Raw genomic sequence first — 23,365 nt, 5'->3', positions numbered from 1 at the left:
CATGGTTCTTCTTCTTGAAACATCACAGTGGCACCCCTACATGCCATAAGAGTACCCTATTGAATAAGAAGAGAAGGTCTCTGAATCTTACTTGCTCTTATGACCGGACGGCCTGGTGATGAACTCTAATTAGAGTACTAAGCTACTAAAAAAATTCTACACATACATCATGTATTTTATATTTAAAACATATCTCTAAGACATGATAGGGTTTGGATGTTCAATCGGGTTCAACTTTTGACCCGACTTGAACCAAATCAAAAACTCATGCTTGATCACAATCAAGATAATAATTTAATCTTTAATTATATAAATCAAGATAGACTCTGATACCACTGCTGGGTTTCGATGGCACAGTGGAAGGGTTAGGGGTTTAAAATTTTCATTCAAAACATCCAATGCACTGGAAGCCCTAATGCCCAGAAACTCTTGACTATAATAATCAAAGCATAATATAAATTAGGATAAGAAAAATACCTATAGTACTAATCCTAATTTTCACAAAATGTCCAAGTGTCTGTCCTCCAATGGTGATCCACACAAAAATTGAACCAAAGACAGCGCTCCTTCTTCACCTTGCTTCAAGAGTTCTAGCCCCTAGAACTCGACTAGCCTCGTACCGATCAAGTTTCTTCAAGAACCTGACCTCACCCTCTTAGAACCTCCTCTGAACTTCTGATTCTCCTTCTTTAGAACCCTTACAACCCTTATTAGGATCAGATAAGGCTTTATCTTAAATCCCAAAGCCTTGTCCTAAAACTAAGATAGGTTGTAAGAAAGAAAGGAGAGCAATAGGAGAAAAATTGGAAACCCCTCTTCGATTCCTCGGATACCTAGCACCCCAGCCTATTTATAGCCACTAGAGAGATGCTAAAAGAGAGGAACATGCCTTATCCAAAAGGCATATCTGATCTGATTATCAGAGATAAGAGTTCTTTCAAGCAGAAGGACTCTTATCCATGATACGTCGATCAGCACCCTGGTCTGCGCGTGTGAAACCAAAGAAGGGATGTTTTCATGTACCTTCCTCAAATCAGAAAAAATCTTTAAAAATCCATGTGGATTGGATATTCAATCTAGATTCCAGAAAATAAAAAATAGTGATAAAATTATCATGGAAGGATGCTATCCTCATACCTCTTCATGCAAGTACTGATCACCACACGTGCAAGCATCAGGACCGACTTATGGCATCCGTTTAGCATCTAGATAAGTCTGAAAAAATTCTAAAAAAATTATCAAAAATATCTTATCAAATATATAATGTTATCACAGAAAATCGTTTAAATATAAAAGCATTTGATAGGGATAAGGACACTCCAAATCACAGAGAGATGCGATGCTTCTGCGCGCATGTGCGAGACATCCTTCTTTTTCTAATTTTTTCTCTTCCTCAAAAATTTTAGAAAAAATATATCTCATACTTTGAGATATGTATTAGAAGATGAAGGGTGATATGAGCTATCACACATAATTTTAATCCCATAAAAAATAATATTTTTTCTTCTGCCTAAGCCAACACTTGTACGCAGAACCTATTTTGCACCAAGAGTCCACCACAAGTTGGACTCTTCATAATTGGTGTTTACATGAGATGTGGTGCCCCAATTTAGATTACTTCTAGGTAATATGACCTGACCCAAATGTCTACCAAATTGAGCTAGCTAATTAGCAAGGGATGGGACCAAATTGATCTCCAAAGGAGCAAGGGTTTCCACATGTACTAGCATGCTTATCGGAACCCTGATTGAATCCAAAATTTCATTCAACCTTTTTCAAAAGAGTCCTTGGCTAATTTCTATATGTATGTGACCCATTGGGTTTCACATCTAGTTGGTAGTAGGTCTAGGTATAAGTTGACCAAATTTGATTAGATTCAATCTAATCGATTTTGGTCCAATCGAGCTAACCCGAGTTCAATAATTAGAATCATTTTTAATTGGCAATCAAATTAAACTCTTTAATTCGATCAAAAACCTATAAGTCAAGATTGACATCTAGCAACGTATCATAACTACTCAGAAGATGTAAAATTTGATAAAAATACCAAATCTACCCTTCAGTGGTAAATTATCATGCAATTCAATCCTTCGATCATCCTTGCACCCTGAATATGTTCATGAGTATGGAATCATGTCAAACTCAAATACATATTCATATCAATTCTCAATTAACCAATAATGACTCCAATAAAGAAGCATTAGAAACTCTTTCTAATATCCTTCCTGTTTTTGGCCAAAAGACTTTTCCGAGTCATCTAGGATTGAGAATACACAGGATGCGATCTCCTCTTACTAGGAGTGATCAATTCTATATTGACCTACTCACAACCTTCATACATACTTTACCATATCCAGAATACCCCGTACATGTCTTAATGCCATGTCTGGGTATGAACCAAAATATAGGTTCATGTGCATAAGATTCCATGGTGGTTTCAGATCTAAGGATCACTTGCACAACTCCCACTTAGAGAACCATCTTTGACATGCAAATAAGGCTTCCATTAGATGTTCTCTTTCATCGAGTCAATTCAGTGGACTCATTTCTCAAATGAGCACCCACATCCTTGTATTAGTGTCTCACACAAGTGGCTAGTGAGATCTGCCACCCTCTTCATTGAGCATACATAGGATGTGCCAGTCTATCTAGAATATTGATCTCCGACTCAATGCTCCTACGACCAGAAATATTTAAGATTAAGATTTTAAGATTTTAGGTCTCACTAGCATGACCCATTCATGTCTCCTAAAATCATTATCCTAATTTTTGGGATTCATCATAATCTTAGATATATTAAGATGCAGTTAATATGATGAATCAATGCCTCAAATAATAAATATCGTTTCATGAGTTGAAAAATTTTAAAGAAAGTCCCATCGCAACACATTTACGATTGGCTTATAGGGTACTCTTCTTTCAGTGTTGTCATTCTCAATGATAAATCTATATCTGAGTGGTACATTACACACTCTGCTTGACCTTCAAAGAGAAGGTGTGTGTAGTGGCTGTGCCTCAACAATGAGCACATCTAGTTGAAAATCAGCTTGTGAATCCTAGATAGGTTGTAGATTTTGAACTTCCTTAAGTTCAACAGATCTCCCATTACCCCCTTCTTGGATCAATTTTTTTTCAAGCAAATGGCATGCTTACCAACAAACATCTTTTGTTGAGTAGGATGGTAGAAGTAGTATCCTACACTCTCTTTGAGATAATCCACAAATTTATATTTTTCTGATCTAGCACTCAGCTTATGTTCATCAATATTTTTCACATGAGCCGGACAATCCAAAATCTTAAGATGTTTAAGACTGGGTCTTTTTCCTTTTCATATCTCATATGGAGTGCTAGAGACAGATTTGGATGGCACTTTATTCAAAACGTATGTTGCAGCCTTGAGAGCATATTCCTAAAAGGTGATCGAAAGATCCGTGAAACACATCATGGACAGCACTATATCTAATAAGATACGATTCCTTCTTTTCATAATTTCATTTAATTGTGGAGTATAAGGAGGTGTCCACTGAGAGAGTATACTATTTTATTTTAAATGATCGAAGAACTCACTAGTTAAGTATTCTCTTCTTCGATCAGATCGAAGAGCTTTAATATTTTTACCAGTTTGTTTCTCAACCATTTTTTGATACTCTTTAAATTTATCGAAGGCCTCGGATTTATATTTCATGAAATACACATATCCAAACCTAGACATATCATCAGTAAATGTGATGAAATAAGAGTATCCACTTCTAATTTGAGTCGATATTGGACCACAAACATTAGTATGTACAAGGTTCAAAATGTCACTCATCCTTTCTCTATGTCCAGTAAATAGAGTCTTGATCATTTTATCCATGAGATAAGATTTATAAGTTTTATATGATTCAAAATCATAAAGATCAAAGAATTTATCTTTGTATAACTTGTTAATTCTTGACTCATTTATATGACCAAGTTGGCAGTATTAGAGGTATGTGACATTCACATCTTCTCTCTTTCTTTTCTTTATATTATCAACATGAAGTACATTATCATTAAGTGATAGGCATAGAAGACTATTATCAATATAAGTATTTCCATAAAATTTGTTAGAAAAATGTATAGAACAATCATTATTCTTTGCTTTTATTTCAAAACCTTGTTCTAATAACAAGAGAACAGAAATAATATTTCTAACGACATTAGGAATATAATAACAGATCTTCAGTTTCAAAATTTTATCTGAAGGCAACTTCAAAATTTTTGATTTCTACGGCTCTAGCCTGAATGGACTCTCTACTAGCGCCAAGCAGCTCGAAGTCACCTTTATTCAGACTCTTTATTTCCTGTAGATCCTGTAATGAGTTGCATAGGTGTGAGCCACAAGCGGTATCCAATATCCAAGAATCTAAAATTAAAGTACTTAATGATAAGTTAGTTTGTATCATATACAAACCTTTAGCAATATTTGTCTGTTTCACAGTTGCAAGGTATTCCTTGCAATTCCTCTTCTAGTGTCCCTTTTTGCCACAGTAATAGCAAGTACCTTTGATGGAGACCTTCTTCGCCTTCTTTTTAGAGATGTCAGCCTTAGGGTTCAATATTTTCTTGGAACCCTTCTTGCCTTTCCTTTTGTTGATCTTATCGATAAGAAGAATTGGAGCCTTTTCATCTTTGAAATAGCTCTTTGCTATTTTCAGCATGTTCAGAGCAGTTCAGGCAGGTTGATATTTAGTTTATGACAAACTGAGAGAAAGAGTCGAAGAGAGACTGTAGGATCAAATCTTGGCTAAGTTCACCGTCCATGGCAAAACCCAATTATCCCAAACGAGTGATCAAATCAATCATCTTTATGATATGAGTTTGCACAGATGTGCCTTCAGTCATGCAGGCATGGAACAACTGCTTAGATATCTCATATCTAGCAGTTCGACTTTGTTCCCTATATAACTCCTTAAGATTAAGGAGTATAGAAGGAACATCCATGTCCTTATGCTGCCTCTGAAGCTCATTGCTCATCGAGACAAGCATGATGCATTTGACAGTCACACTGTCATCCTTCCACATCTTATATGTGGCCCTTTCGTCCTCAGATGCATCTTCTCCGATCATATCGGGTGCTGGTGTATCCAGTATGTAGGAGACTTTCTCCTGAGTGAGAATAATTCTCAGATTTCTTAACCAGTCTATGTAGTTTGATCTAGTCTATTTGTTAGCATCTAATATGCCTCTTAGTGATAGTGAGGATGCCATATGTGCAGTTAATCTACAATAACAAGAATACAATATAAGCGGACAACTTATGATGACATGCGCAACTAAATTAGGACTTTTATCTAATTGTGTCTCTCACTATTTTAACAAATTTTATAGTCCTCAAGTATGAAAAATAAGAAACATCCTTATGTTTCTAAGTAGGGTTGAGATTTCTATTCCTCACAAACACCTTGTGGATAACACAACAAGCATTCATGAGTTCAAGAGTAGGTAACTCTTTACCAATTGTACCTCATATAATTCTCAACATTTTTCTCTCTTGCCTCTAGATCACTTATAGTCTTGTAGATAGCACAACAAACTATAGTATTCTAGTTAAATTAATCCTTCAATCCCATATGGTCATACTAAAATAATACTGCCCTTGCGGATAGTACAACAAAGCAACACTATTCAAATATGCCATAAGTATCAATATGCACTTAGCCAATATCATATCAATTTCTATAGTAAGCCTTGTGGATAGCACAACAAGCTCACTAAAATCTTGACATACTCTATTGACCAAGCTTGAAGGAAGGTCCTTGTAGTGTCTGCATCACTAATCAATCTAAGTCCAAAATTCAATAAGACCAAATTGGCCCGGTCAGTAGGTGGGAGGCTCCCTGTAGTTTTTCTTAACACCAACAAAATTGGCCAGGCTAGCATACAGACCTAATTAGAAAACTACCTTTAACACTTACACAGACACCAATTGATCAAATGAATTTGACATTTGATTTAAAAGTAAATCCCGACATTACAACTTAATATAATTTTATAGAGGATCTTTGAACTGATCTCGACACATCCTAACTACAACTACACAAAATATACTATACATATTATGCAATTTGGCATGCTATTACAAGTTATAATAATAATCATATTGACATGCCAAAAATCAAATAAGGTTGCACAAAATGACTTAACAAATATAACAAGTTTAGCCAAATTAAAAACAAACCCTAATCAAATTAGGCATTCATAACACCCTTAAACATAAAATCGATTTAAGCATCAAGCAACCATGAAACTATAAATTTCATATTATCATAAATTTAAAATTTTAATAATTAAAATTTAAATCCATGGTTCATATAAAGTCAAAAATAATTTTTGATTTTTAAGATCGATGCTAGAAATCAATATAATATTTTTGGCAATATATTCTATACTACAACTTTGTACTTGTTTGATCGAATCTAACAAGGGTGGCTCTAATACCATTGTTGAGTTTCAATCACGTAGTAAAAATCAAATTTTAAAAATTTTTAAAATAAATATATCAATAGCTTTAACAATTAAAACTATCAAATCAAAACTCAAATCCTAGAATCACCTTGTAGATATCGAACAAAATAAAAATAAGCATGCAAAAAGATAGAAGTTTATACATCCTCCAATGAGTAGTATGGTATAATGGTGATCTCCACGAGACTTCAAAGTAGAAGCCATCCAATAGTGATCCATACAGAAGTTGGCCAAGGTCTTTCCTAACCGGTGCACCGCCGCAGCCTTTTCTTCACAAGAATACTACCGGCTTCAAACTCAAAGTATGATCACACCAATGCCCAGTCACCTTCGATTTTGCCATTAGAATCATGCCAAGAGGACACTCTTCAGAAGTATCACAACCTAAGATTTGATTTTGGGCTCCAACATATGGAAAAATCAAATCCTAGGACAAACTAGCAACATTTGCTAATTCTCTCACCACCCTTCTTACAACTTTTCCCTCTCAATTTTTCCTTCTCTTTTTTTTAGATTTTTTTCAAATTTTTTTTTTCTCTTTTACACATCAATTGGCTCTAATTTTCATCCAAAATCCAACCCTTAATCCATATGGGATGCCCCATATATATAGGCTAAGAAGGGACATGAGGAATAACCAAGGGGCGCCAATTATTGGTGCTCCAAGTTATCACGTAGTGAAATAAATCACTGTGATTTATTTTGGCATAGAAAGACTCCTCTTCTATGCCCCATAAATTTTTCATAATAAATTAGCATGAAATAAATAGAGATCTAGATGAGAACCGAAGAGATAAGATAAGAGTCTTCTTTAAGAAGGACTCTTCACATCTCAACTCAAATTAAGAAGGGACAAAATTAAATTTTTGATGTGAGATTGGGTAGATGCAGAGGACCCCTTTCACACTTGAAATACTTCCAAGTTGGATAAGAACCAAATTAAATTGGACCCAATCCTATTAGGTTAAAAGCAACTGGTTTAGTTTAGCTCAAACGCTTTGAACTGATCCTATTTAGGAACTTGGGTTAATACAATGTGCTAGCATATCAAATTAAACCTTAAAATTTATATTAAATCTTAATTAAATTAGATCAAGATCAAATCTCAAAGTATGACCCATTGAATTTTAAATCTAGTCAGTAGTGGACACAGACTCTTGACGTAACCCTAATGCGATCAGACTAGGTTAGCTCAAGAGTCTTAAATAACTAAGACTCTTCCTAATTAATTTTTGAATTAAACTCTTTTAATTCTAATGAGTTCATAAGTTAAGATTAACATCTAGCAATGTATCATGACCATCCAAAAGATTTAAAATTTTGATAAAAAAATATCAAAATATCCTTCAGTGATAAGTTATCGTGTAATTCAATTCTTCAGTCAAACAACATCCCAGATGATCTGTGGGTATGAAAATATGTCAAACCTAATTGCTTATCTATATATATCTTGATCAGAAGGTGATGATTTAGTTGATGATACATTAGAATTTCTTTTCTAATTATCATCCTACTTTGGCCAAAGACTTTCAAAATCATTGACTTATGAGATCACATAGGATGTTTGCTCCTCTTATTAGGAGTGATTAATCTCTTATTGATCACTCACAATCTCTATGCATACTTCATTACATCTAGAACACCCCATACAAGCATCAAAGAATCAAGTTAGGAAGTGAACGAAAATATGAATTCATGTACATAAGGTACCATGGCAATCTCAGGTCAAAAGATCACTTACACAACTCTCACTATAGAATCATCAGCTGATATGTAAATAAAACTTCATAAGATGTTCTCTCATAGGTCTATTTAGTAAACTCATTCTCTAATGAGCACCCATATCCTTGTATTAGTATCACCACATAAGTGGTTGTGAGATCAACCACCTTCATCTCTGAGCATACATAGGACATGCCAGTCTTATCAATTTTATTGATCTCCAACTCAATGAACTAGTGACTAAAAATATTTTAGGTTATGGCTATCAAAGATTTAGGTCTCACTGATGTGATCTCATCATGACCTTAAACTATTGTCCAGACTTATGGAGTTCATTATAATCTTAAAAATAAAGATGCAGCATATAATGAATCAAAAATATCTATTTTATTAAAAATAATATCAATTATATGAGTTTGAAAGATAAATTATAAACAATATCCGATCGCATCTCGTATACGATTGGCTTGTAGGGCATTATTCTTTCAGCATTCTTTTTAAATAGGATAAGAAGGGGCACCTAAGTGTCCCAAGGGGTGCCAACACTTGGTGCTTTGCTTTCTCACATGGTGACTTAATTCACCATGTAAGACAAATGGCATGAAAGAACCTTCATACAGAAGGACTCCTCTTCTACACCAACAAAATCCTATAAATTATGGTGTATAATATTTAAGGGAAGGTGTGGGAAAACAAGAGTTGTTATTATGGACTCTCCTTCTTAAATGCTGATTTAAATGAAGCATCTCACATTTATTTGGCATGGAGAATCTGGTGAGGTGGCATGGAGGATTTTCTGTTCACATAAAATACTTTCATCTGATAAGGTAAGAAACCAAAGATTCGAACCCAATCTAATTAGGTTCAAGGAATCAGGTTAGACTTAGCTTAAACACCTTTGAACTAACCTAATCAGGAACTTGGGTTAATACAATGTGCTAACATATTAATTTAACTCATAAAATATATAATAAATTTAATTAAATCAGATCAAGATCAAATTCTAAAGTGTATGACTCATTGGATTCTATATCTAGCCAGTAGTGGACTCAGGCTCATAACCTAAACCAGTCCGATTAGATTAGGTTAGCCTAAATATATCAATTTAATCAGAATACTTTCTAATTAATTTTTAAATTAAACTCTTTAATTCATGTGAGTTTATAAGTTAAGATTGATGCCTAGCAATATATCATGACTATCTAGAAAATATAAAATTTGATAAAAATATTAAAAATATCCTTCAATAGCGAGTTACCATGCCATTCAATCCTTCGATCATACAACATCTCAGATGAGTTATGGGCATGAAATCTTATCAAGTCCAAGCACTTATCTCTATGTATCTCAATCAGAAGATAATGATTCAGTTGATAATACATTAAAAGTTTTTTCTAATTATCATCCTGCTTTGGCTAAAGACTTCTTGAATCATCAACCTATGAGATCACATAGAATATTCTCTCTCCTTATAAGGAGTGATTGATTCCTTATTGACCACTCACAGCCTCCATGCATACTGTACCATATCCAAAACACCCAATACAAAGCTCAAAGGGTCAAGTTAAGAAATAAATCAAAATATAGATTCATATATATAAGGCACCATGGTGATCTTAGGTCTAAAGATCACTTGCACTACTCCCACTAGAGAACAACCAGCTGACATGCAACTAAAGCTCCATCAGATGTTCTCTCATTTGGTCAATTCAGTAAACTCATTCTCTAATAAGTTTCAACATCCTTATATTAATATCACCACACAAGTGATTGTGAGATCAACAACCCTCTCCATCAAGCATACATAAGATGTGCCAATTTTATTGGTATCATTGATCTCCAACTCAATATTTTTATAACTGAAAGTATTTTAGACTAAGGCTATCAAGGATTTAGGTCTCACTGGTATGATCTCCTCAATGTCCTAAAACCATTGCCCTAAAATCATTGTTTCATTGTATTAATGAAATAAAGTTCCTAATTTTATTAATAAATAATATCAAATACATGAGTTTAAAAGATAAAATATAGAAAAAATATCCCATTGCATCATACATGAGATTGGCTTGTAGGATATAATTCTTTCAGGGCAGTGCCTTTCTCTTCCCTTATTCTTGATCATCCTATCACCATCGGTTGGACCATCACCCTTGGATGTCATCGTGCCATCATTGCTAGCTACTTTGGCCAATTTAACCAAGCCCTCCACCTCCGATTGCCCCTTAGGAACCCCCAACCAACCATGGATTCAATCAAAAAAGAAGATAAGAGAGGGAGAGAGAGAGAGAGAGAGAGAGAGAGAGAGACTTAATTTTTGGTGAACCTAGCCTTGTAACTTGACCCGATCCTTTTATTTTGAATCTAAACCATTAATTAGACCCAATCTGATTAAGTCTAGATCAACCTAGATCATGTAGATCTAACTTGGCAATTGACCCAAATGTCAATCCAGACCTGGGCCAGATTGAGAGTCTCTTCCTATTCATCTTAATTTTTCTCAAATTAAAGGCTAACTAAACTTACAATCTATTTGTACTAGAGCCTTCTTCATCGAAAGAACAATGGATATAGAGAGCGGGCTAAGAAGATCAATAAATTTTGGAATCGACTGACTGTAAATTTTTGATGTTCTTTGAGATTTTTATCATGTATTTTGAATTGATTTTATAAAATAATATATATAAATATTTAGAAATTTGAAAAAATATTTATGTTATACATGCTCTCATGAAAATGATTGTTCAAATTATAAATCAAGCATAAGGTGAGTGATATGATTATTGCAAACTATAATTTAAAATAAATTAATTTTTCTATTTTTAAATCTATTCTGTGGTACTTGAAAAGTAGATTAATTAATATTGCATGATTTTTGGAAATAAAAATTATGCATATTCACCCCTACATGAGTTTTCTTGAATAAAAAGTATTTTGTTGCTTTTTGAAAATAAGATGTAGAAGTTTGAATTACTATTGTTATGAAAAATAGTATGATCATAATATGAAATCAATTATTATGAAAATAATGAGAAAAACTCTCTAATTAGACTATGATCTGAATTTAGTTAATGGGACTGATCATTGGTCACATATCAAAAATATTTTTTTTCTGAACTTAGCCAATCGGGACTGATCATTGGCAAAGTTAGTCTTTTAGGGTCTAGCCAGTCGGAGCTGATCGCCGGCATTCATTGATGTATTGGCATGTCTATTTTTAGGACTAATCTCTTTGCCTTATCATGGGGTTGATCATGGTCACGTATTAGAGCTAGTTTCTTTCTGGGCCTAGCTGGTGGGATTACTGGTACACATCGATAGATCGGATGTTCTGTATTTAGGGACTAGTCTTTTTTGGGCCTTATCACGGGACTGATTATGGCCATAGTCAATAAAGACTGAGAAAAATTTTTAAATCTTGCTATTTCACATGGTATATTTTGAAAATATAAATTTTATTGGTATTTGCATCTATTATTGTATGTTTGAAATTTTTTTTTTAATTATGCTTGATCCCTCAAAGATATGGATAACTTATTAAGCCCATAAAGCTCACTCCCTATTTTTTTTTTTTACATCTAGAAAATTCTATGGGGTTTGGGATTGAGCAGTGAGGAGCATAGGATCATAGTAGATATTTTCTTAATTTATTTTTGAATAAATATTTTGATCTTGATTATGATGAGATATTGGTGAATTAGATTTCATTTGAATCAATAAAATTAGATGTCTACTTTTACTACCAATGTTTGAGTTTGATTTGATATAATATTTTTGAATATGAAGGCAGGTCTTGCATATTCTTAAAGATCTTATCTTAAAGAGTGTGCAGCCATCACGCACCCAATTCGATTGCTAGATTTGGAGTGTGACACCTACGGATCAGGATGAAGCATTGGAATAGGACAATAGTTCAAAACATCTTGCATCAGAAGGATAACATAAGAAAATGGCTAATGTCGTTGGACTTAGAGGAAGCAATCTCAAATTTGAAATGGAAAAGCTACTAGACCAAGAGGAAGTTATGTGGAGACATAGGGATAGAATCCAATGGCTTAATCATGGAGATAGAAGCACTCGATTCTTTCATTTAAGTGCAAGCACAAGAAGAAGGAAGAACTTTATCCCTTTCATTGAGCACCAAGGTAACGTGATAAACAATCAGATGCAACTGAGGAGCACCTTTGTTCAATATTACTCAGAACTTCTTGGTCATGCATCAAGCACTAGACTAGAAGTGGACTGGAATGCTTTACTCAATAGGGAGCAAATAAATCTCAATGACTTAGAGTCCAGATTCTCTAAAAAGAAATTAAGAATGCAGTCTTTTGTCTTACAAAAGACAAGATCCCAAGGCTTGATGAGTTCTCAACAAGTTTTTACCAATGCTTTTGGTCTATCATTAAGGATGATCTCATTAGGCTTTTTGATGTTCTCTTATCGCTAGAGTGATCAAAGATAAAAATAAACTCCGATACAACTATTGAGTAGAATAGTGTGAGTCTGGCATCGATTCCTCAGGGATCAAAAGGCTAAGTTGATTCAATAAAATAAAAATTGAGAAAATTAAAAATGTTTTTATAAGAAATTTATATTTTGGAAGATATCAATAATTAAAATATTAATTAATTAAGAAATAAAATTAAAGTAAGGTGGATGATAAAGAAAGTTTTAAGATTTCGATTCCATCTTTAATTACAATCTTGGTATTTTTCATTGAAGCAATCTCAATCATTAATTAAAATATTCTATGATCAGGTTCGAGTATAACTTATCTCACCAGAGTATGAATCGTATCTCTCGATCACTATCCATCTCCCTAAAGTATAAGTTATTCAAACTTGAATCATAAGAGATCTTAAAAAGAAGACAAAGATATTTATGAGTAAATCTTTTAGATAGCTTATTTTGTTTGAGCACAGACTATATCTTTCGATCACAATCCATCCCTACGAACACATAAACTATTCAAAGATTAACTATATAAAGCATAAAAACTTGGAAGCAAACATAATATTAATTGATCAAAGATTCAAAAAGCTTATAAGTTTTCCTAATTGCATCAAAGATAAATATAAAAAAAAAATTCAAGATAAAATACAAAACTGAAATTTAAAGACTTATTCTACTCCTTCGAAGACTTGAGCTTATAGTCGTGCATGACGTCGATTCTGCTCGCCATCGCTCCCTTCATCCTCATTCTCACTGCAACGCTGGAGTACAGACTTGGGTTTATTGGATTCCAGGATGATTCCTAAGGTGGAGGTATGACGGCCTTTTTATAGGTGTTCAAAGGGAGGAGGTTTATTTATCTATACAATGTGGGACAAATAGAAAAGGATGGATGTTTGTTTCTTTTTAAAACTCTAAAGTTCTTATGTTCTGTTGCAACCTAGACCAGCACGCAACCAGCCCGCATGCAAGCATCTCAGGGTCACGTCCATACTCCCTTCTTGCACATCTGCACTTGAGCTCATTTGAACCCCGCACCCATGCACCCACATCCAAATCGCACCTACACCCTGAACTCACCCATGCGCCATGACGAAGACCAAAAAATACTATGCCCATGCACCACATGTGAGCAGCACACTACCTGGTCAATGTGCTGCATGTAGACCGCCTACTTTTTGGTTGGTTCTAGGCTGGGTTTTGGGCCTTTTTTGATCTCCAATTTGAGTCCAATTCGAGTCCTTTTAACCTGCAAATTGGGGCTCTTTACATTGGTAGGCATCTTTCTTGCAAAAGATAAAAAGAAGCATCAATTTCTAAAGAATAAAGATGAATTAATCTATAAATTGATGCTTCTATTGATATGTTTATGGTACTTATCGTAATGCCGAACTTGAACTTCACTGATCCTTGAGTAAAGAAAAGATTTAGGGTTAGATACCTTTTAGCTTAGAGTTTCAAGTTTTACCGAGCAATTTTCTTCAAAGGGCCATTGATGTTCAGTAGAACGAGAGTGAGGTATGTTAGCAGGATATTATTATTTAACCAATATGAAAATTAAGTGAAGAATATTGAATTTTTTTTGATTTTTTTTTAATTTATCCTTATCTTTATCTCTAAATCATTAACCTTCACATGGACAAGTGTATTGTCACGTCCATCCTTTATTTATTATTATTATTATTATTATTATTATAGAAGCATCTTCACATTGTCTACTTTTTGATGCAAACATCATTGCTTCCTGAGATAAAGATGCCCGATTACTCGATAGAGACCAATGTTCAAAACTTGCTTCCTCTTTTTTATTTTTAATGCTGTACCGCTATTGAGTGTCTTAACTTCTTAAGTATTTTATCTGATTCATATAGTGAGTTTTCAGTCAAAGATTCTCAACCTAGATGACTTTAGGATACTAAGTATAGAATATCTCTCGGACTTACTTGCTTGAATCAAACAGGCTATAAATTAAGATTGGCCTTACAATAAGCTTCTTTGCCCTCTACACCTTTTGATATGAAGCTTGTTGGGTATAAAATACCCTCAGCCGAAGTTCTTAACAGGATTGACACTCCCGAGACTCCTCCGGCTGTCGACCGCAGACGGTACCTCCCCTGACTGAATTCCCCCGACAGACGAACTTTCACTACACCACCCGAGCTCCTTCAACATGAGTTCCCCCAGTCATCTATTAAACCGCCCTAAGCGCTCACTAAGCTCTGCCGCCAGCCGACTTTCTACGACTGTCAGCTACTCCCCGAATCCCTTCCAGACTTCTTCCAGCCAGGTTCAACTCCAATCCAAACTACCCCGGACTTCGTCAACGGCTGAACTTCTCCAACGGTAGATTCCTACAACTACCAGATTTCAGCCCGGACTCCTACGGGAGCCAAACCTCGCCTCCGACTCTGGCTACGGGAAGACTCCACCCGGACTCCTACGGGAGCCGGACTTCAACCCCGACCTCGACTGATGGTAAACTTCATCCGAACTCCTACGGGAGCCGGACTTCGCCCTTGACTCTGATTGCAGGTAGACTTCGCCCAGACTCCTATGGGAGCCAGACCTCATCTCCGACTCCGGCTACGGGAAGACTCCGCCTGGACTCCTATGGGAGCCAAACTTCATCCCCGACCTCGACTGATGGTAAACTTCATCCGGACTCCTACAGGAGCCAGACTTCACCTCTGACTCTGATTGCAGGTAGACTTCGCCCAGACTCCTACGGGAGCCAGACCTCGTCTCCGACTCTGGCTACGGGAAGACTCCGCCCGGACTCCTACGGGAGTCGGACTTCATCCCCGACCTCGACTGATGGTAAACTTCATCCGGACTCCTACGGGAGTCGGACTTCGCCCCTGACTCTGATTGCAGGTAGACTTCGCCCAGACTCCTACGGGAGCCAGATCTCGTCTTCGACTCTGGCTACGGGAAGACTCCGCCCGGACTCCTACGGGAGCCGAACTTCATCCCCGACCTCGACTGATGGTAAACTTCATCCGGACTCCTACAGGAGCCAGACCTCACCCCTGACTGTGTTTGCAGGTAGACTTCGCCCAGACTCCTACGGGAGCCAGACCTCACCTTCGACTCTGGCTATGGGAAGACTCCGCCCGGACTTCTACGGGAGCCGGACTTCATCCCCGACCTCGACTGATGGTAAACTTCATCCGGACTCCTACGGGAGCCGGACTCCGCCCTTGACTCTGATTGTAGGTAGACTTCGCCCAGATTCCTACGGAAGCCAGACCTCGTCTCCAACTCCGGCTACGGGAAGACTCCACCCGGACTCCTACGGGAGTCGGACTTCATCTCCGACCTCGACTGATGGTAAACTTCATCCGGACTCCCATGGGAGCCAGACTTCGCCCCTGACTCTAATTGCAGGTAGACTTCGCCCGAGCTCTTACGGGAGCCAGACTTCGTCTCCAGCCCCAGCTGCTGGAAGGCTTCGTCCGGACTCCTGTGAGAGCCGGACTTCATCCCCGACTTAAACTGAAGGAAGACTCCATCCAGACTCCTGTGAGAACCAAACTCCAAGCTCCTCTCAGACGGATGGCTAGCCATCTCTCTCCGCCAGACACCCCAGCCAAACTCCGACCGATAGGCCTGGACCCCCTGGCAGGCCACAGCAATAGCCACGACTCTGCTCCACCTCCTGCGATGGATTCCACGCGGCTCCATTACTCTTTGGCAGGCCATAATAATGGCCACGATCCTGCTCCACTTTTTGCGACGGATACTGCATGATTCTTCCATCCTCTGGCAAATCGCGACAACAGACGCCGCTCCGCTCCCCATGGCAGACTCCACGTGGCATGCCCCGGTGATAGCCACGGGTCCACTCCACTACTCTCCGCAACAAACTCCTCCTGACTCTGGGCGGCCCACTGCCAGACGGTTACAGACATCGCTATCAGTTTGTTGCCCCCTCCACCTATAAAAGGGGGACCCCAGATACGTTATTCTCTAAGCTCTTATTTTTACCTAGAAACTCTCCTAAAATTTTCGTTCGAGCACTCCATTCTTGTTGAAGCAGAGAACTGACTTGAGTGTCAGAGGGTCTTGCCGGAGCAACCCCACCTCCAGTTTAGACTTCTTTTGTAGGTCCCGACGGCGATCGCGACTTCCTCGACTCCAGCTTCTCTGACGCAAGCAGATTTTTGCACCAACAGGATTGGCGCTAGAGGAAGGGACCTGTGTCTTCACAGTACCCTTGTTCTTAAAGGAGTGCTCAACGGGATTGCCCCCAGGCATCTTTTTCGATGCCCTCTCCTCCTTCCTCCACTTGGTCTTTACCCGATGCCTCCCCGAAAGGCATCCACACAGCGATCCACAGCCTCAGCGACCAGATCTCAGGCTCCGGCCTCACCTCCAGTTTCCCAGCCTCCTCCTCCTCCTCCGGCAATGACAGTCGGCGTGGAGCAATTTGATCTACTGGCACAGCAGGTCAGAGGCCTCACTGAAGCTGTGCAGGCCATGCAGTAGCAGCAGCAGCCGCAGGCGTCAGTGCGCCTGGAAAGAGTGTCACCGGAACACCAGAATCTGGCGATAGGGTGGGCCACTTGGGCCAGCTGCCCCATCTTTCCTGGAAAGATGAACCCGAGGGTGGAGAGCCCTCAATCGGATCACGACTCCACCCCTGGAAGATCTCTACCCCCATTCTGCCAGAGGACCCTCGAGACCCAAAGTCGAGAGGATTTCCTGGACCGGAGACTCCAGGAGATGAACCGACGGATCGAAGAACTCCACCACGCCCCCTCCGCTTATGGTGAGGATATTTGCGCTGACCCCCCCCTTTTCTCAAATGATCATGCAGGAACCGATCCCGTCAAACTTCAAACTCCCCCAGTTCGAAAGCTACGATGGGACTTCGGACTCGATCGATCATCTAGAGGCCTTCCGGATGATGATGCTGCTTCATGGCACACCCGACGCCATTCTATGCCGAGCCTTCCCATCCACCTTGAAGGGAGCGACGAGAAACTGGTACTCAGTGCTGAAGCCGGGTACCATCTTTTTCTTCGATCAGATGAGCCACCAATTTATGGTCCATTTTGTCAGCAGCCAGCACCCCTGGAAGGGTTCGGAGTCCCTCGTCAATATCAAGCAGAGGGAGGGGGAGTCCATTCAGGCCTACATCAACCGTTTCAATATCGCAGCACTGGAGGTCCAAAATTTGGACCAATCGGTAGCAATGGCCGCTCTGAAGGGCGACCTTCAGAAGAATGACCTTTTGTTCTCCCTGGAGAAGAAGTTCCCCAGAAATTTTGCTGATTTGTTGGCTCGAGCTGAAGGGTATGCCCGAGCGGAAGAAGCCTTCAAAATGAAGGATGAGGAGACTGCGAGAGAGCGGCAGACGGGAGACTCGAGTAAGCCCACAGTCGGAAAAGGGCCGAGAGAAGCTCGACCACGTTCTCAAACCCCTCCTGGGCATAAGTGTGTCCATACTCCTCCCCGGGTACGTAGACAGAGAAGTCTGGATCGTGGGGTTCGGTGGGGTTCTCCACCGGGAAGATTCTGCAACTACGCCCCCCTCAATGCCTCGAAGACCCAGGTACTGATGGAGGTCAGGGAGCAGCTCCCTAGGCTAGAGAGGATGCGCACACACCTCGAAAAGCGCAACCCCAACAAGTTCTGTCTCTACCATCGCGACCATGGCCATAACACGGAGGAATGCATCCAGCTCTGAGATGAGATCGAGGAGCTCATCCGACGAGGTCGACTCGATAGGTTCATTCGACACCGGCCTAAGGGTAGAGAAGATCGACCAAGGGCCCTGCCGCAACCTGAACCGCCAAGGAGGGAGGAGCAGCCCAGAGATCGGCCTCCAATTGGGACCATCGACTCCATCACTAGAGGGCCTCCAGGAGGAGTAGACCTTCTACGATCATGAAACTCGAGAAATCTATAAATGTACTACTCACAACTTTGCTTTGAATCAAAATTCCTTTCGACTTAGCATGTCTTTCCTTTTTGGCATGGATTTGTTACGATTGGGGATAACCCCTTCAAACAATTAAAACAAGGCCATGTTAGGGATAGGAGGAGAACCTCGCCCTAACATGAGCAAAGTCAAAGGCCCGGTTCTTTTAGACCGGATGGGGGGAGAGGCCCTACAACGCCCTTACGCACCCCCACAGCCATGTCAGGGACAGGAGGAGAACCTCGCCCTAACATGAGCAAAGTCAAAGGCCCGGTTCTTTTAGACCGGATGGGGGGAGAAGCCCTACAACGCCCTTATGCGCCCCCACGGCCATGTTAGGGACAGGAGGAGGACCTCGCCCTAACATGAGCAAAGTTGAAGGCCCGGTTCCTCTTAGACCGGATGGGAGGAGAGGCCAAACAACACCCACATGTGCCCCCACAGCCTTGTTAGGGACAGGAGGGGAACCTCGCCCTAACATGAGCAAAGTCGAAGGCCCGGTTCTTTTAGACCGGATGGGGGGAGAGGCCCTTGCAATGACCCTTATGTGCCCCCATAGCCCCACTGAGAACAGAGGGAGAACCTCGTCCTAACGATGACAAGGACCCGGCTGCCCAACAAAATTGAATAAGGGGAAAAGTCCCCTCAATGGCACCTCTACACATCTACGCAACCCCTCAAAAAGCAAGGGGAGGACCCTCACTCGAAAAGAAGAGAAAAATTAAAAAGGAAAGCGACGAATTACGTCGGCAACAGACGAAAAATAAACCACACCAAAGACCTAAGGAATCTCGTCTCAACAAAGACGGAAAGTTCCTACCAAACATCCCTGGCCTCTAAGAAGGCTCTCGACACAGGTCAAGAAAACAACGACACCTTCGAGGTAATGCGGAGTTTGGACCACCAAGCTCGAGCCTATGACCATGGACGACAAGAAAAGCAAATCAGCATGGCGATGATTGGGCACCTCCAAACGACATCGACATCAGACAAGTCTTAAAGACAAAAGAAGTTTGATGGATGACAATTTAATACAACACGTGGATGAGGTAACACAAAATCTCCTTTTCATTTCATTCACAAAATATACACTACAAAGCCCAGCAGGCTAAAGAGAGAAAAGCAAAACAACAAGAACAAGACGAAACAACAGAAGAAAGAATATATACATGGGAAGACGGAAAGACAAAAAGAGCCCTAAGGGGGCTCGGCTTCCTCCGACCTCGAACTTTCGGCTTCGACCCTCACCAGGGAATCCCTTAAACATCCGACTTCTACTTCCAATTCTCTCTCTCTCATTAATATCTCCATGTATCTTCGATGATATCGCTGGCTTTCGCTCTCTGCCTCTTGATGCTTTTTTCTCAGGACCTCAGATTCTGCCTCCGCATCCTTGACGGCCTGCTGCTCGCATGCCAGCTGGATCTTCAATTGCTGCAGCTCAGCCGTCCTCTCCACAAGGGTGACAGAAAGCTCTTCTGCAATTCTTCTCAGGGATTAGAGTTCGCTGGAATCCCGAGAGGAAGCGAGCTGAGCCCTGCCAGCCAGCTGCCCTTGAAGACGGGCAACTTCGTCGGTCACCACCCTGAGTCTCCCTTTATATTCATCCACCTGCCTGCGCCAGTCGGTCCGATGCACATCATAGCTCACCTCGGCATCCTGAAGCTATTGCTGAAGGTCGGAGACCTTCTTCGACCACTCCCGGTCACCGTCGGCCCGAGCCAAGAGCCAGGATGAACTTTCCTCTAGCTAGCCAATCCTCTCCTACGTAGCTGACAGTTCCACCCTGAGAGAACTGATCTTGGCAGCTTGAGCCCAAATTCTATCGCTGGCGCGCTTCTTGTGTTCCTCAAGCTCCTTTGCAAAGTTTGCCTTCCTCCGGCTGTACTCCATGATCTCCTTCATGTGGAGATTCCGAAAGTGGGTTGCCTCCGCGGTGGCTTCAGAGTGACCCTCCCTCAACCTGCGGAGCTCGCCTTCCATCTTCTTCAACCTTTTTGTCAAATGAAGAACTTCCTTCTTCAGCCGCTGGATCGTGGATTTCAGCAGAATTTCCTGGGGCAGGGGAAGTGCTTCGGCAGGATGCTGCCATCGGGAGACCAAAGCGTCAAGGCGCGTCTCATTGCAGAAAGAAAAACAAAAAGGAGAAAGGAAGAAAGAAGAAGCCATCCACGATGAGAAATTCAACTTTGTTGATGGAATGTTTCTTAAAGATAAAAGGAAAAGAAAAATTGCAGTAAAGGAAAAATACAAGGTCGGAGGTCTCAGACCTCAGCGGTAGGAGTTGGGGAGCTCGGTGTCCCTGGAAGGGGGGCTGCGGCAACAGCAGCAACAGGAGAGGGGCCGGCCTCATCTTCAAACTCCTCACCCAAGAAGCTGAGATCGAGCTCGGGAAATTTCTTGGTCACCTTCTCCTGACAGAGCTCGAACCCCTTGATGAATGCTTCTTGACTGAATCGGATGTTCAGGTCCCTCATCTCCATGGAGGCCTTGAACTCCTCCACCGCAAGACCCCTGGCCTCCGAGACTAGGACCAGAATCTGCTCTGCCAAATTGGCGACCTCGGCCTCCGCCTTTCTCACCGTCTCCTCCGAGGTCTGCTTCTCTTCCTCCTGGGCCTGCTTTTCTTTCTCCAGGGCCTCTTGGAGGGTAACTACTTCGGTGGTCTTTTCTTTGAGGTGAGCGACTTCGGCCCGACGATGCTCCTCTGCCTGGATGGCATCCCTCCTCACCCGGTTCGTCGCCTCGATGTTAGCAAGGAGCTGGTGCCCAATCTGCAATGGCGGCTAGGGGATCAGAACAAGGGTCGGAAAGCCAATTAAATGAAGACTTGTTTACCTTGAGAAAGGACCCTAGGGAGTCCCAAACCCATTGCTCAGGATCGGCGTGGTCAATCCTCTTGACGACTTCAGGCAGAATGCAGCCGTCGATCAATCACTTGATCAAGTCCCTGTCATTGAAGGGATTCTCTGGCTCTTCTTCGAAACCAAGGGACTCTTCAACGATGGCTCAGCGGCTACTCGCTCTGCGGGCCACCGACTTCCTTCTCCTCCTCCTCTCAGTTCTGGATGCCTCCGTGGAACGGACCCCTGAAATGGGAGCTCCGACGGGGGGACTCCTTGAAAAGGCCCGGGGGGCCGATGGTTCGGCGTCTGAAGGAACATCGATCACGAGGGCCGTCTGGACAGATGCGATCGAGCTCATCTCCTCCACTCTGGCCTTCTTTGCTGATCCGAAGGCCGCAGCACCTTTTCTTTTGTGGGCCTTAAGGCCCCTGGCGAGCATCCGTGCTGCTTCGGCATCCATTCTTGAAAAAAAAAAATCAAAAAATTAAAAATCAGCAATGGAGTGAAAAAGGAAGAAGTGACATGCAAAAAAAAAAACAAAAAAAAAAGAGAAAAAAAAGAGAAGAGTAGAGAAGAAGGACGAAAGAAAAGAAGAGAAAAGAAAAGATGGAATACTCGTAGGATCCTGGGGGCTCAAGTCGATGTTGAACAAAAATTGCTCTTTCAAAAGATTGGGAAGGGAAGGAGCGGAATAGTCAAGAAGCTTCTGGGCGGCCTGAAGGTCATCCTCCCCCAGACTGGGAGCCCAGCGGACAGAGTCCCTCAGAGAGCCCCAAGGGGGCAGGCCCAGCCTCAAAGTTGGGCAGTAGACGAAGAGGTATTTTTCCTTCCAGTTATGGATTGAAGAGGGAGCACCTTTCAACAACCCCTTCTTGCCAAACTGAGGGGAGAAATACCACCAGTCCTTCGTCGAAGGGTGACGCTTGAAGGTATAGAAATGCCTAAACAGAGAGAGGGATGGCTGAACCTCGACTACGTGGCAAAGAGAGAGAAACCCTATCAAAAACCTAAAAGAATTCGGAGCAACTGAAGCTAAAGAGATATCTAAGAAGCAGAAAAGGGCGACGACAAAAGGCAGAAGCGGAAGCCAGAGTCCGGCATGGAAGGCCTCTTGATACAGGCAGAAATGACCGAGTGGAGGAGTGCTAGCCCGATCGGAGGGGCCAGGAAGCTCCAGGTCGTACTCCGGAGGAACTCCATACTGAACCCTTATCAGTTGGAGTTCATCCGGAGTCAGGGAGCAGGGAATGGCACCCGACGCAAAAATTGGGTGAAGCCCAGTCCCAGAAGTGGGTTCGTCTATAGAGTGGGGCTCTTGGGGGGCTAAGGCGGAAGAACTCCCGGAGCTGCTAGAGGCGGAGGTGCCGGAAGACATTTCGAATAACTTCAAATGAAGACCCTAAAGATCCCGGAGAAATCAGATGTGACAAAGAACGAGTGGTTGCGGGAGACCAAATCAAAGGAATACGACAGAAGAAAATGGAGGAGAAAAGGCCCCTAAATGGCAAGAAGAAAAACGAAGGTTCTGGGACTAACCTAGATCGCTCTGAAGGATGTAGAGGGGCGAGGACAGGGATGACTCGAAGGATGCCTAGGGCCAACGAAGACGCCAAGGAGGGTCAGGGCTCTCGAAGAAAATGCGGATACCGATAGAACTTTCAGGCAAAATAGGGCCCCTGAAGGCGGAAGGGCGAGTTTAAATAGGCCCTGAGATCCGGCGTAATGACGATTGCAAATCCCCTCTGGCCGGTCTCTTTTCGCCGTGTGTCCCACTCACCACAGCGGGCGGTTAAAAAGTGGCAGACGGCTGACAGTGCCTTTATTGCACCATGCCTTGAGCACCGTTCCACTGCAGGTTCCAAAAGAACCTCTTCGGATCGTCTCGATTTGGAAAGACTCCAGCAAACACGCATTAAATATCAAAATATCTGAG

Source organism: Elaeis guineensis, chromosome 1 (genome assembly GCF_000442705.2).
Source record: "Elaeis guineensis isolate ETL-2024a chromosome 1, EG11, whole genome shotgun sequence".
NCBI classification, from domain to species: domain Eukaryota; kingdom Viridiplantae; phylum Streptophyta; class Magnoliopsida; order Arecales; family Arecaceae; genus Elaeis; species Elaeis guineensis.
Note: the sequence above shows the minus strand (reverse complement) of the source record.